We start from the raw sequence: 16,652 nt of genomic DNA, 5'->3' as shown, positions 1-16,652 counted from the left end.
TATGCACATATACACAAGATATTAATTGCATAATACCTGTACAACATACAGATGCCCTTTTTGTTCTTACTGCTTGCACGTGCTGCATGTACAGACAGATGCCTTCGGACTAAGTGAAATGTCTTGTCATAATGACATTTTGCAGAAAATTTAAGATCTATTACTCTGCCTCTTTAGAGGATGGTTGTGTTTAACTGTCTCTCTGTGACTCAATGCGGTCACGGGAACATCCTCCGTGAAAAGGACTGCTTATAGACATCTTGGTTTACGTGTGGTATTGCCCAAACATAAGGCTCCCTGAACTGAGATTTGGATTTGATTCAAACAACTCAGTGTTCCAGTGACACGAGCCCCAGGAAGGAAAGGAAATCCTGCAAGGTCATCTAAGTGAAAATTTCTCGCAGAATCAGATTACCTGGAATTTAAGCTTATACTCGTCCAATTCGTGCCATTCTTTATAACAGCCATAATTTCCAAGCATTACAGTCAACACAATCTTAGCTTATAATCTACAGCAGTGCTTACTTACATCATGACCTATGCTATGACTTCCTCTTCACTGTTAACTGATCTATCTAAATCTAGAAGCAAATATTTCCACAAAGACAGCAACATGCAATCATCCTCCAAGGACCTCCAAAGATCTTCATACAGTAAGTCCCAATATCTAACAGTTCTCAAAAACCTCATTTTTGCAGCTATCACACAATTAATTTTCTTTCAGTCACGCAACTTGCTTTAGTCATCAGCTTCTTTTGTTCAAGAGACATTTGTTAAGAAAGCAATTCAATTATTAGGAACCACTTAATGCTCCTGTAAAATGGTGGGATTTGTTGATTTTTCCCCCCTTTTTTTAAACACTACCATATCGCCTATGAAGGTTAAATGCAAAACCTGTCAGACATAAAAAACCCCACGCTTTACTTGGTTTACTCAAATACAACCTCAAATACACAAACTCCAGCTAGCAGAGGCCCAGCCACCAGCAAGTGACAAAAAGTCCCCTTGAGTTTAGGGGGATTAAATCATCCCCAGAGTTTCTTTTAAAAAGGCTTCTGTGAGGTGGGTGAGAAGAGTCCTTGTACTCTTTCCTTCAGACCCCAAAGCAGCCAGAGTGAGCGACCAACTACAAAAGCAGAAAGATAAGGGAATAGTGTTGCATCTAATCAAAACTGAAGACAGACTGCAATTATTCATCCTGGAATGTGGCCAGACCACTTGGTCAATCACATTTATGAACAAAATTCTGTGAGACCATCAAATAATCAGAGAGAACTGCAACAGTCTAAGCCAAAGCGAGCCCCTAGAATCTTCAAATTTAAACGTATAAGCAACACAGGGAAAAATTCCACTAAATAAATACTATAAGCTTATACCAGGACTCTGGCTATTGTGTGCTGCTATTTCCTATCTTGAACAAGTAATAAAATTTTCACTTGTGGCATGATATACCCTTAGAGAGACGAAAAGTTACAAACGACACGTGCACACACATAAACCTTTCCAAAGTGTCTTCTGGGGTGGGGGAAGATGTAGGAGATTGAATCTCTCTGTAACCTGACTATCTTACCTGCAAGATAAGCACCCAGGCAGAATTCTGAGAAAATCCAGTGTGAAGAAAATCCTGATACTTTTGGAAAATCTTGACTTAAAAGAGCAACTTGAGAGGAGGCAGGGCAATATGAATGCAACAGAACACAAGTTTAAAAACCTTTCAGAAGTTTGGTTGAGAAACAGAGCATATTTGTTATCACCAAACCCTTGTATTCCTACTCATATTTAAGATGTCTGAAGTTGAAAAAACCAAGAAAACCTGATGATGTTCATGAGAACATTTAACTATTATGGATTACCAATGAAGAAAACTTTCCTAAACTCACTAAGGTTTCTATGCAGTATCCATGTCCTAAAGGCAACCACTCCATTACATAGTGAGGCACAGGGGAGGCTGAGAACACTACTGAGCAATTTTACTTCCCTCATTCTGCAGAATAGATGGTGTTCTGGATGCAAACACAGATGGATTACTGGACATTTCTTCAAGAATCACAACTTAAGAGTTGTGTAGCCCTGCTTCCCCATCTATGTTTTTCTTTCATTCCTTCTATCTAGTCTGGAACTCCAGCTCAGCCAACAGAGAAATGTCTTCCTGCAGGCAAGAATGAACAATCTCTCCCCAATTACAGAGCCATGTGTGGGCTATGAGCAATTTTCCAAACATAAAAGGAAGGAGGGAATTTGCTATCCATATATTAACAAGCTAAAACAAGCCAACCTGCAGATGGAAAGGATCAAAGTGTCTGTTTGAGTCACCTCAAAATTAATCCCCTCCAGGAATGTTCCCCACCTACCCCCGCAACACACACACACAGACACACACTACACCCCCTCAGTCCCTCCCAGAGCAAAAAGTCAAGCTCAAAGAGTGCATCTAGCTCTTTTAGATTAATATGATACTCCCCAGAATACATACACCTTCCTTTCCTCTTTGAAAGATGATGTTCTTCCCCCTTCCCCTTCACATCCCCAGACATGCACATACAGATTGTTGAGAGACAATTTTATCCCCATTCTCTATCAAAAATGATACTACACTTCATCAAAATGATTCACCTCAGTTTTAAGTTTGAAATGGCACCTGCATCACACAGAGACATGACTGTCCTTTCCAACTGTTAAAACAGCAAAAGTAATATTTATCATCTGTAATACAGATTCTTTGAAGCAAATTTCCTTTATAAACAGGAAAAAGTGAATGTGAGAAGCTGAAAGTATTAGGAACAGCAAATGTATGCATTATGACAGGTAGTTCTTCTAGTATTTCCAGGATATTATTCACATTTGAGCTGCCACTGCTCAACTGTATTTTACACAATATCTTAGTTAGATGTCAAAAGGGCATCTGTGACGTTGAACTCTTCTACATTTTTCCCTTAGGCAAGATGAAAACTATCATGGTTTGGAGAGGGCCTGAAAAGAGATTTTGTTCTGCTAAACTATAGCCAAAAAAAGTTACATTCTTCCCAAAAAAAGCCTAAAGAAGCTCAGTGTTAGCATAAACGGCCCAGTTTCATTTCTACAGAAGTGTCAAAAGTCCCATTTTTCACAAAAAGCATTAGAAACAGAAAACCTAGTAGCTGATGGGGTTGGTAAGACCTGCAAGAGTAACATTAATACAGCCAATTCTCACCACATCAAAACACTGGCCAGATTAAGGAGCAATGCTACTGGGACTTTACAAGCATACCTATCCTGTTATCACCCACATTATATCCATCAGCTTCACTACACTGAAAAGTGTATAATTTGGGAAATTGCCATGTACAGAATAAAGTGGCTCACTGACAAGCAACATCACTTGCTCCAACAACTCATGAAACAATACAAGTTATGCCAGGCAGCGTTAATAGGAAGGAAGCAATGGACTAGGAACAGGGGCTTTACTTTCAAATTCCACCTGCTAAATCCATCCTTGGGCTTTGAAGTTCTCTCATTTCATTACTGCTCACAAGTTTGCCACAGCCTCCTTTACAGAGAGGTTATACACAAAATTAAATAAAAGAGAGCTAAGACACAAACCATTTCAGCTACCAGCCCGCCATTTCGATCTTGGAAATGTCAAAAGCTCCCTGCCTCACCACAGATCTCTGAGGAAAACATGGACAAATAACTTTTTCCATGTAGTTGTGCATCACCTCTAAAATGGAGATACTAGGGGTTTTTAAGATTGGGATGACATGCAACTAAGTAACTTTGAGAAGGAGTATAAGCTGTCCGGACACCACAGTAACATACAATGTAACAGATGGGAAGAAAGGTTAATATATTTGTGCATGAACATACTTGAAGTGTCAGCAGTAATTCAGTTTCACTACACTTACGAAAGCTAGTGATAAAGAAGGATGTACTCAGTGGACTGGATTCTAAAATTATATCACATTTTTGGAAGCACTTCAGTGTATGTAACATCAGAATTAATAGAAGAAAAGGTTTGTTTTCTTCTTCAGTGAGCTACTATACTTTTCTTTCCTCTTTAGAAAGTTTCAGTCATTTGGTTAGGAAACAAATTTGTATACAACTATTCATGATTAATCAATAATCTTGTTGCTACAACATGGGTAAGTAATAGAAAACTGCACAGCTTAAAAATACATTCAACTGCAAATAACAAAGAGAAATACAAAAGGCATCTTCAAGTACTTTACCACCTGGTATAGACCTTATAGCCAAATAATATATTACTCTTCAGAGTATCTTGCTGAAGTCTGAATGCGTAAAGTTCATCTGTCATTGCCCCCCTCTAATTTATTCATTACAAATACATCACCCTAAAAATTAAAACCTGATTCCTAGCAAAAGACAAATAATCAAAAGAGCCAAAACACAATTAAGAAACACTCTTTTTAGTCCTGAAGTACAGAACAGTCTGGGTTAAATGACACATAACTCAGGTCTCAATTGTTTCATTTTTCAGGAACTCTATATTCAAAGACCTACGCAAAATGAAAACGTCACCCCAGAAATGCTCTTTCCTTTCTTCTCTAGGCCTTTTCATACCACTTTTAAGCAGGAGTATTTTCATTTTTCCTCTGCTTTGCCACTGACCGCCTCTCCCTTGAATACCTTTTCTCTTGCTGAATGCTGCTCAGCAATAATTATGATACCTAGGAAATTGTCTGTGCCTCTAGGGAACATGCTTAAATTTGTGAAATCCTCAGTTTGTATTCTTGTAACCTCAGTCAGGTGAATTCACACTTTTCCCAATCATTAGATTTCTTCATTAACTAATGGCTCCAGCTACACCTGAAATACTTCATTATATCAGCCATATCCCGCTGAAGTTGCACTCAGTCTTCATATGAGCATAACACTTTTCTTTCAGAAAGTGCAGGACAACTTCAGTTCTGAATACAGTAAAACAGAGTTACATGAACTGAAACTCCCAAATCTATTAGCACATGCAGCAAATTTCATGACCATTGTAAAAAGATAAAATTGGTGCCCAATTTGGTGTCAGTAAGAAATGAGTGGAGCTAGCTCACCGCTCAGAGCTGTCAAATGGTAGTTAATGTCTCATAGGAAGACCTTGATTTGCTCTGCACGCATGCTTCATTTCCTTCACCGCTTCAAGTAGAACAAAGCGAAAAATTCTGCCTCCTTCAACACTCCTACTCTATTTTGAAATGTTTTTCCCTTCTCAGCTCTACAGGTCTTCAGAGCACTTATTCATTAGGGAACAACCACAAATAACTGTAACAGCACCCACATGGGTAAGCCAAAGCAAGTAAATTGAACAACCCAAAAATGTTAATACAGGTGATGCTCCTTCTACAAGCAAGCTGTAGAAGAAGCATTCATTTCCTTGAAAGACTTGAACAAGAAATAAATTGTTCCAGGATGCCCAGGAACGGAATAACATTGATGACACTCAGAATGGAAGCTGAAAGCAGAGGAACACGACTCAAAGCTCAGAAGTGCCATCAGGAAAGAGAACCTGCATTTTCTCACTGGCAAGGGTCTGATTCTCAAGAGTGACAAAACCCTCCAGCTCTCAGTTCTTCCTAAACTCCAAGCTTAAAAGGAAACATGAGGGCTTTCTGCCCATTAAGAGCTTGCCCACCCCTATTAGCAGAACTGCCCAGCCTCCCCAAGCAGCACACTTCACTGGGCCTCCCAGCAGCCAGAGTCCTTCCCTCCCACAGCAACAACATCCACAGCCCTGCTCTAAGCACAAGATGCACAATTCCACCTGGTTAAGCAACAACAAGCATCACCACACAGATGACACCTGAGAACCTAAAGTTGCTTTGCAAGAGGTAGGAACAATTATTGCCTCCAAAAAGAACACAAAATGTATCCCAATAAGGCTGTGTCAAACTCTTCTACTGTGTATCATTTACATTTCAAGCTACGTTACAGATGACAATATCAGCATGAGTCAATGACATGGAGAACATTTAACAATAAAGTCTGCTTTGCTTCAGTCCTGCACTCCAAGCATTAGTCACTACATTCTTTAAAACAAAACCCAATCAAAAAAATCTGTTAAGAGGAAGAAAAGCCATTATTCACATTTCGTACCAGCTCAGCCTAACCATGTCTTCCATTCAGCAGAATAATTATGTTTTTGTAAAATCTCACACCTGCAGGGAACACAGTTTCACTTAAAAGCACATGGATAAGGCACTAACCAGCTCAATTGGGTGCTTCTATGAAGTGTTAGTTCATTAAACTAGGGATGACAAGGTGCATTCCCATTCTCAAATGAGCGCAAGCCATTAAAAAAAACCCAATCCTTAAAGATGCTTCTGATTATTTATCAGTTCCTTCTGGCAAACAGTTTCTTTAACCACACAATCACTGACTACTATCTTAAACTAGACTATGAATCAACATTTCAGTCCTGGTTTTCCCCAGAAGTACTCCGTACTTGCAGATTCCAGATGTCACAGCTGAACACAGCCTCTTTCCCAACCAGCTCCCAAAATTTCTTTCTTGGGGAGTAGCACATTGTTTCCTGCAGGCCATAATCAAAGCTGGGGTGCCTCATGACCTAGCCTCTAGCTTTCAGGAAAGGTCAGCTTGTTGATACACTTTATGCCCACAACATACAAAAAGAACAGCTATTATCTCTTCAGGACAGAATGAGCATCTGAATTTCAAAATAACTGAGAGTAACAGCATGCATAAATACAGGAAAATGAAAGTGTTTCAGTTACATAGAAATAAAAAGTGAAAATTGCATTTTTAAAAATTACTGTTTTCTTCAAAATAACTTTGCACAGCAAAGAAAGCAGGTATTTGACAAAAGAATACTCACAGCAAAAGCCAGAAAATTTTGGCATGCTACTCTTGTGCTTCCTGGGGGATGGAGTTCTAGCTGGCTTCTGGCATAATTCCTCTAGAGATTAGTTTCTTTAAAAAGAACTACAAATCCCATGATGCACTTCATCAACTCTAACAATAAAACCATTGTGCTTTCAGGAAAGCCACTACTTGGAGAAAAGTCCCACACATTCCAAGGGAAGGAAAAAGAATTACTAAAAAAAAATTATATGCTTTGCAAATGAAGCATATCTCATGAAGCAGCACAGAAACAAAGTAATAGATCAAAAACGCAAAAATTTTAAGCCTCAAAAGACAAGAATTCTATGGAAGAAAAGCTTCCAGCCAGAATTAAATCTATTTCTTCCCCTGCTCCATCATTAAGCACCTTGAAACATATATGTAATTTAATATAGACAGATGAATCTTAACATAAGATTCAAGCCTACACACTTAAGTACACTTTTGTACAGCAGACAAAGGAGTTTCAGGATAGCTCCAAAATATTTTATGTAACCACAGTATAAAAGACAGAAAGAAATAAGCAAAGGAATATTGACATTGATAAAAATACTGCAGACCATGGAAAGCTCTCCAAATAATAAAGAACAGCTGGAGTCAAGCTGCAGCATGGCCACTGCTGAGAATCTGCTGAAAAGGAACACCTGCAAGGTCACAAAAAGCACAAAACATGGAACTCTCTTTTGACAACGACTACAGAATTATTGTCAGTCACTTATTTTCAGAGTCGTAACTTATAAAATATATAAGACTTGTCAATATTTACTCGTCATGTTTTACTTACAGATAAGATGCACTTCCAGAACAGGTGCATTTGAAAAATACAATTTTGCTTTCAATAAGCCATAATCAAAGAGCAAGATCAGCTAAAATAGAATAGCAGATTTTTAGCATTACAGCTCAAAAAAAATACAGTATTTGGACTGGACAGGAGAAAGCATAGAGGAATTTTAACGAATAGACTAATAACAATCTCAGTATTTTTACTGAAATCTACTAATCTAAAAATGTATTACTTAAAATCCAGTCTACTACTAAAAACATACACCATCCCCCAGAGTTTGATCTTAAACACCCTAATCTATTGAAACTGTCACTGAAAACACCAGGTTTCCTAGAAGCTGCAGTAATAGGTCATAAATCGTACTTGACTGTTAGCCTCCCAAATCAAATCTGTCTTAACTGAAAATAAAACTAATTCTGAAGGCTGAGAATTGCTGATAGCTGCAAGAATAAGTGAATGACTGAAAAAAAAAAAGCACACCTCAGGAAAGGCTTATTTTTAATTAGTGAGATACCTTGTGCTCTTAAGGAAGGGTTTTCAGAGGTTTTTCAAACACAAATTAAGTTGATTACATACTAAAATCAACAGTAATTAATTTAACCATAGACCTAGTCAGGTTCCAGGCTCTTGCTTCCTGACCATAGCAACAGGCTGTGTGTTTATGCACTAAAATCAGATAACTCCATCAAACTGAAAGGGAATAGTTTGTTATAGAAATCCAGGCTGCTGAAGTTTCTTCACATATGTGTAATTAAAGAAAAGGCAAATTACCTGTAACCTGGCAAAAGTACAATGTCAACAATTCGTAAAAAAATTACATTTGGATTGCAAACACTATTGAAAGGCTCAGATACACCAAGTAAACAAAACCTAACACATATGTTCAGGAAATCACATGTTCCCAGACGTACAAGCACACAATACCCACAAAGATATTCTTTGCTCTCATAGTTACTATTTTCAGGACACAGACTGCTAGGAAAATATCCTGTAACAAGCCACTATCACCTTTAATCATTAAAGATAGACAAAACAAAAGCTTGCATGCACACAAGTTGTGTTTCCATGACTAATTCCTTTACAATCTGGGGAAAACTCATACAAGGCTGTGGAACACAGATCACGTCTCCCTCTTCACTAGCCCCAGGAAGGGCATCTGCCCACAGTGTGGCACAGAGCCTAACACTGCTAGAGCTAGGTGTTACAAACCACCCCACCTCCAGAAGAAACATCTAATGGAGTAATCCATTACCTTGTGGTTGATATCAAACAGCCAGGAATGCTTGAGCTATGCCTGGTCAGAGCACCTCTCAGTCTCTCCTGGTACAGCAATTCCACTTCATACTAAAGCACTGAAGTGGGTGGAGACAGTCTGCATGCACAGCATGCAAAGAGGGAAGACCATAGGACCTCTAAGCCAGTACGCTCTCATCCGATACAGAAGGCTCAGGTTCAAGCTCCTGCTCTCCTCTGCTTCTACATTGCAGATGAGCACCCCAAACACAGTGCTACAGTATCTGTCTCTTCATGGCCCCATGAATAATGGATTATTTACTACAATGGCCTAGTCTCATATCCCAAAACCAGCTTTTCCCCCTCCCTCCTTCCCAGTGTGATGCCCTCAATTCTCCCCACCCTCCCAACTACAAACTTTTCTGCCCGATAGCGACATCATCTCCACAAACCCAGCTGCTGCCCTGAAACAGGAGGACTTATGCTGGCCAGCACAGAGAACTGAGCTACTGACACTGCAGCTGCCAGAGGACAGGAGGAAGAGGAGGCAGCCACTTCTGCAAGGACAAGAGGCAACAGCAGCAACCTGACACTGATGAGCAGGCTGGAAGGAGGTGCAGAACACAGCACACAGCTGTCTGGGCCCTCCTCATCCCCTCCACACAAAAGGTGGCAAGCCAGATGGAAGTGTCCCCTGGGCCACTTTCAACTGCAGCCACCTGCTGAATCACCAAAACAGAGATACAGAAACCTGAGGGTAGCAAAAAGCCTCAAAATTTATTAATTGGGATGAATATGGGTGATTAGGACACAAAAGTGTCCTAATTTGGCAATCAAGAAGTCTTGCAAAAACCTGAAGATTCTGTCTATTTTTGTGCTCAAAGACAGAAGGTGCAACATGCTTTTTTTTTTTTTTTGGTGCAAAGAAACACTGCTAGAGAAAGTATTTCTGCAGAGACCCTCATATCCAACAAGCCAATATTATGCAAATGTAAATAGCCCTCATCAAATTACGCACTAGTGGCTTCTGTTTTCACCTTACCTTTGCAAATGAATTTTAGTAGTACTAACAGCAGAAAAAGGGCAAGTACAGAAAGACCTACGGAAGAAGGAAACCAACCCATTTTACTTCAACTAAAAAGACAGCTGTAAATACAGTTCTACTGATCAGCAGGAATGTGCTTATAAAACATACAGTGTGAGAAACGGTAGGCAAGGGACAAGAGGGCGGGATGATACATTGAAAGTTTTATATATGGTCTAATGATTCTTTTCAACACAAGGGAAGAACTCCCAATTCACTTACATTGCAGGATTCCACACTTTACCCAACTAAAATTACCTCCTTCAAGAAAGAAAAAAATAAAAATACAGCATTTTAATTGAAAGTAAAAACATATGCCTGCAGGTTGAAGTCATGATCACTCACTCTCACGCTGTCCACGAGCATACAGCTTTCAACAAATGGGGAGGGAAAAAAGATTACCTCAACTCTACAGTCTTTTCTTCATTTCTGTTGTTAAGGCTTAAAAGATATCACCATCACCTTTCTCTTTCAGTAAATCAAAGCAAGACTGATAGATTAATAAAAAAGTTAAGCTCTAGAAGTGCCTCCTGAATATCTAAACCTAATAGACTGCTCTCCAAGCACCACCATTCTCCTTCTCATTCCCCAAAATCACAAATAAATACATTCCTAAATGGATTAACCTCCTCTTTCTGTCATCCCCAAAGCTAAGAGAGTGTCTATGTAGCTTAAGGAACTACAAAGACATAACAGCATCTTCCCTTGCTCTGTCTCCAAGGCTGCTTAATTTCCTCAGATCTTTTCCAGTGGAGATGCACTGGAAGCAGGCTGCATCAACACACCTGTCCATTAGATTACTGCAAATCAGTCTGTCGCCTTATGCCTCAAGCAATTCATTATCTCAATTCTGTTATCACACAGGTCTGTACCCGCAGGATAATGAGATAGCAGCATGGGCAGGGAAAAAAAAAGAAGAAAGAAAGAAAGGTGAACACCTAGTCCCTGTGAAGCAAGGCAATGTTAATTTCCTATTACTGGCAGATCACTACAACAGACCCTGCAGGCTATGGAAATTCTGCCTTAACACATGAAGTACAGAACAGCTATACCCTCTTTCTGAACTTAAGAAGTCCTGAGTGTGCAAGTCCAGTTATATTCTTAAACTATGCAAAAAAGCTAGCAACTTCAAAAGCACAGTTACATGGTGAAATATATCAATACAGGAGTCAAGTGGGGAAAAAAGGGAGAGGGTCACCTACATGCACAAAGTGCATTACCATTATCACTGCAGGCTATCCCATACTGCCATAAAGATAGTTTAAATGTAAGAAAACCTCCTCACTCATTTATCAGATGTGGCTGGCAGGATGAAGAGGCAGATGAAGCATTCTACAAGCGGCTAGCAGAAGTCTCACAATCACTAGCCCTTGTTCTCATGGGGGACTTCAACTTACCAGACGTCTGCTGGAAATACAACATAGCATAGAGGAAACAGTCTAGGAGGTTCCTGGAGTGTGTGGAAGATTACTTCCTGACACAGCTGGTAAGTGAGCCTACCAGGGAAGGCACCTCGCTCGACCTGCTGTTTACAAACAGAGAAGGACTGGTGGGAGATGTGGTGGTTGGAGGCTGTCTTGGTCTTAGCGACCATGAAATGATAAGAGTTTTCAATTCATGGCGAAGTAAGGTGGGGGGGTCAGCAAAACCACTACCATGGACTTCCAGAGGGCAGACTTTGGCCTGCTCAGGACACTGGTTGAGAAGGTCCCTCGGGAGACAGCCCTGAAGGGCAAAGGGGTCCAGGAAGGCTGGGCATTCTTCAAGAAGGAAGTCTTAAAGGCACAGGAGCAAGCCATTCCCGTGTGCCGTAAGACGAACTGGCAGGGAAGACGACCAGCCTGGCTGAACAGGGAGCTTTGGCTGGGACTCAGGAAAAAAAAGGAGACTCTATCACTCTTGGAAGAGGGGGCAGGCAACTCAAGAAAAATACAGGGATCTCGTTAGGTCATGCAGAGAGAAAATTAGAAAGGCAAAAGCCCAGCTAGAACTCAATCTGGCCACTGTTGTACGGGATAACAAAAAATGTTTTTACAAATACATTAACAACAAAAAGAGAGCTAAGGAGAATCTCCATCCTTTATTGGATGCGGAGGGGAACATGGCTAGCAAGGATGGGGAAAAGGCTGAGGTACTTAATGCCATCTTTGCCTCAGTCTTTAATAGTCAGACCAGTTTTCCCCAGGGCATCAGCCCCCTGAGCTGGAAGACAGGGACAGAGAGCAGAATAAACCCCCCATAATCCAGGAGGAAGCAGTTAATGACCTGCTACGTCACCTGGACACTCATAAGTCTAAGGAGCCAGATGGGATCCACCCGAGAGTACTGAGGGAGCTGGTGGAGGAGCTTGCCAAGCCACTGTCCATCATTTATCAACAGTCCTGGTTAACAGGGGAGGTCCCAGACGACTGGCAGCTTGCCAGCGTGACACCCATCTACAAGAAGGGCCAGAAGAAGGATCCAGGGAACTACAGGCCTGTCAGCGTGACCTTGGTACTGGGGAAGATATGGAGCAGTTCACCTTGTGTGCGCTCATCAGGCATGTGCAGCACAACCAGGGGATCAGGCTCAGTCTGCATGGGTTCATGAAAGGCAGATCCTGCTTGACCAACCTGATCTCCTTCTGTGACCAGGTGACCTGCCTAGTGGATGAGGGAAAGGCTGTGGGTGTTATCTGCCTGGACTTTAGTAAAGCCTTCGATACTGTCTCCCACAGCATTCTCCTAGAGAAGCCAGCAGCTCACGGCTTAGACAGGTGTATGCTTCGCTGAGTAAAACACCAGCTGGACAGCCGAGCCCAGAGAGTTATGGTGAATGGAGTTAAATCCAGTTGGCAGCCAGTCACAAGCAGTGTTCCCCAGGGCTCAGTCTTGGGGCGAGTCTTGTTTAATATCTTTATCAATGATCTGGATGAGGGGATCGAGTACACCCTCAGTAAGTTTGCAGATGATACCAAACTGGGCAGGAGTGTCGATCTGCTCAAGGGTAGGAAGGCTCTGCAGAGGGATCTGGACAGGCTGGATCAATGGGCTGAGGCCAACTGTGTGAGGTTCAACAAGGGTCAGTGCTAGGTCCTGCACTTGGGTCACAACAACCCCAAACAACACTACAGGCTTGGGGAAGAGAAAGGCTGCCTGGCAGAAAAGGACCTGGATGTGCTGGTTGACAGCCAGCTGAATATGAGCCAGCAGTGTGCCCAGGTGGCCAAAAAGGCCAACAGCATCCTGGCTTATATCAGAAATAGTGTGGCCAGCAGGAGTAAGGATGTGATTGTCCCCCTGTACTCGGCTCTGGTGAGGCTGCACCTTGAGTACTGTGTTCGGTTTTGGGCCCCTCAATACAAGAAGGACATTAAGCTGCTGGAGCACATCCAGAGAAGGGCAACAAAGCTGGTAAAGGGACTGGAGCACAAGTCTTATGAGGAGCAGCTGAGGGAACTGGGGTTATTTAGCCTGGAGAAGAGGAGGCTGAGGGGAGACCTTATTGCTCTCTACAACTACCTGAAAGGAGGTTGTAGTGAGGTGGGTGTTGGTCTCCTCTACCAAGTAACTAGTGAAAGGACAAGAGGAAACTGTCTCAAGTTGCATCAGGGGAGGTTTAGATTGGATATTAGGAAAAATTTCTTCACTGAAAGAGTGGTCAGGCATTGGAACAGGCTGCTCAGAGAGGTGGTGGAGTCATCATCCCTGTAGGTGTTCAAAAACATGTAGATGTGGCACTTAGGGACATGGTTTAGTGGGCATGATGGTGCTGGGTTGACGGTTGGACTCGATGATCTTAGAGGTTGTTTCCAACCTTACAGATTGTATGATTCTATGTTTATTCTGCCATTCCAAGCACTGCACTAAAAGATTAATTTTAAAAGCCAAAATGAATACAATCAAGTACACTCCCATCAAGAGTGTTAGGAGTGTTGCAAGGAGCAGGGTAGCAGACTGCACTAATCGCAGGTACAAAATACCATCTTCCAGGCTGTTTTTCTGAAACTCAGTTTTCATTCATCATCAAATGGCAGGCCTCACTTTGGGGACACTGGCTCATCAAAACTTCTAATAGCTCTGACATTTCCAGGATGCTTGCTTCCCTCCACCTTATCCTCTAGCCCTCACTAAAATAATTTGCTGCTAAACACTGACAAATACTTACGTGCAAATCCCTGTTGCAGGCCTGCTATGTAAGAAACTATTATGCACGGACCGAACTGATTTTCAGAGAGACTGTATAGTCACCTGGCTTCCTTCTCGTCTTCCAGCCACTAAGGTACTAAGGCGAGGAGAAACAAAAAAGCAAAAAAAGAAAGAAAAAAACCCAACAAACAAAACCACACAAACAAAAAACCCCACAAAACCAACAACAAAAAGAGCCTGAACTACTAACTCACTCCCTGTCCCCCACCTCTCCTATCACACACATCTTCCTTCATGGCTGGACAGTGTCCATCAAGAGGGATTTTCCAAGAGAAGGTTCTTCAGCAATAGCTCAGGTGTGTAGTTCATACATAAAGACTCTCGTTAGGATTTGCTAACTTCTGGTTACTTTCAGTCCTGTACTTGAGTCCTCTGCATGGAAGGCACAGGAGCTGAGGTTAACTTGATCTGCAAAGATTCTTCTTTTCCAGGCTTTATTTCTTTGTTGCTGGTCAGTCAGCCTGTCGATCCCCTGTAGTGCTAAAAAGGTCTGACACACCTGAATGGTAAACAACAGGAATTGCTCCACAGTACTATTTCATGCAAGCAATTCATTTTAATTCTTAAACCATCAACATGAGGTAAATGAGTACCTTACTTAACATCTGGATAAACACTTCCACTGTGATTTTCGCAACTTTACTCAACGACTCAGTGTCAGAATTAGGAATCGGACTACCCTTTAAGTGCAACCTAAAATAGTGCACAGGCAAAAGAGTGGCAAAGCTGTAGTTACAGCAATATATAGCATTTTTCATATCACAAGAACACAATGACAAACAGTAATGTGCAAGCTGTTTCAGAACTTTTTTTCTTCTCTACCCAAAAACATAAAGCTGTAAATTTCTGACAAATTTTGTGAAAGCTGATGGATATGGCACATTCAGCACTCATTACTATGGTAGGAATTGCACTTTGTCAGTAGGTACTCAGTAAGGACCAGGAGATTCGTCCAGCGTGCGAATGAATTAACAATTTGATTCTTCAACTGGCAGCCAGAAAAATACCACTAGAAATTCTCATTAGGAATAAAACAGAACTCTAAGCCCTAAAATTAAATGCCTAACCAACCATTACATTTCTTGCAGTTTGTTTAGTGACCTCTAGATTAATTTCCTTGTATGCAAATGTTTGACCACATTTGGTTTTCCTTCATTACATTTATTCTGCAATTTTAGCACTGCTTGCTATTTTGGTTACCATCTCTGTTTCTGTTAAATAACAAAATGTTTAGGAGACACACAAGTAATTATACTAATAACATTTTACTCAAACAAGCCTCACCAATCTCTCCAAAATACCACCTCATTATCTGTCATTTTAGTCATTTCCAGAAAAGGAAAGGAGATGCAGAAGAGATTAAGAAACTCTTCATCAGCTTTGTCAGACACAGAAGAAGTTTCTGTATTCTTCCAATCCCCTGTACTATTATATCACTATCTCAGTGATATCACATCTTCTGCCAGCCACAGAGCTTATAGTCAAAGAGAGAGATAAGCCTGAGGAAAGGACTCACGTGCCACTCTGCAAGCAGCACAGCTAGAGAAAGAACCCATAACGGGGATCTTTTTCTATGTTCCAGCTACAAATATTTTCTGCATGACCAGGAAAGAAAAGCAGGCCAAAGAAGGTAATGCCAACAGTAACAATATCGCAAAATATCACAGTTCAGTAAAACAAAGTATGAACTGCAGAAAGGTACTTTGGATTAAGACAGAGATTGCAAGGAACACTCATTAAACCACTTGCATCCACTGCCTTCTCTAAATAATCATTCCCTGTGGCACATACATATCTATGCTGAAATGGATTGTTTTCATTTAACTCATGGAAAACTCTTGGCAATGCACCAATTCATGAACACCTGTACATCCAACAAATTAAATGACTAATTAAGCCTTCCAATAAACATTAGCTATTAGAAGTAATCAATTTAATTACAACAAACAAAAGGGTGAAAAACTCACTACTTCCAATACTTCAGAGAGTCTATTTCACAGCTTCAAAGTCATCAAGAATCTCATTAGTTTCAGTAAAAGCCACACTTGGCCTTCTATACAATAAACTTGACTAACTGCAGCAGTTTCTTTTAAAAATTAGCCAGCTTTAGACATCTGTAATCAGTCACGGTGTTGAACAGTATCCAGAAGTTTCCTATCAAACATCACATAAAATAGACTCAGAGTTTCGTTCATACAGCTAAAGCCCTTGTGGCTCTCGCCACTGTTTCATTTCATACCTAGTAAAATATAAACACCGCTATTACAAATGTAATGACTACCACCAGGCACTTCTCAACACACAAAAAATAATACACTGTTTAGCATGTAAACAGCATTCCAACGAAAACCAACGAACAAAAATAAAGGCATTTCAAATTACACAAAATGCTGTAATTATCACCTAATCGTAGGCTCGGAAATGCGATACTTGGTTGAGGCTCAACTCCTTACCACTCAGCAGACGATCCCGACTTGGGAGGATCATGGCGCTGGAGCCTGAGCTGTCTGGCCTGCAC

At 41.0% G+C, this 16,652-nt stretch overlaps 1 protein-coding gene across 7 annotated transcripts in view; it reads right to left on the bottom strand.

Moving 5' to 3' along the window:
• TNS3 (tensin 3) overlaps positions 1-16,652 on the bottom strand; it is a 262,648-nt gene that overhangs the window by 208,598 nt on the left and 37,398 nt on the right. Inside the window, exon 1 of one of the 7 annotated variants that reach the window (XM_054817665.1) lies at positions 8,883-8,940. The exons of the other annotated variants lie outside the window; for them this stretch is intronic. The gene's annotated coding sequence lies outside the window, so the exon portion shown is untranslated. Of the gene's footprint in view, positions 1-8,882; positions 8,941-16,652 lie in introns of those variants that run through there. 7 annotated transcript variants of the gene reach the window in all.

Source organism: Grus americana, chromosome 2, assembly GCF_028858705.1.
Source record: "Grus americana isolate bGruAme1 chromosome 2, bGruAme1.mat, whole genome shotgun sequence".
Lineage (NCBI taxonomy): Eukaryota > Metazoa > Chordata > Aves > Gruiformes > Gruidae > Grus > Grus americana.
Note: the sequence above shows the minus strand (reverse complement) of the source record. Positions and strands in the feature narration are given on the sequence as shown.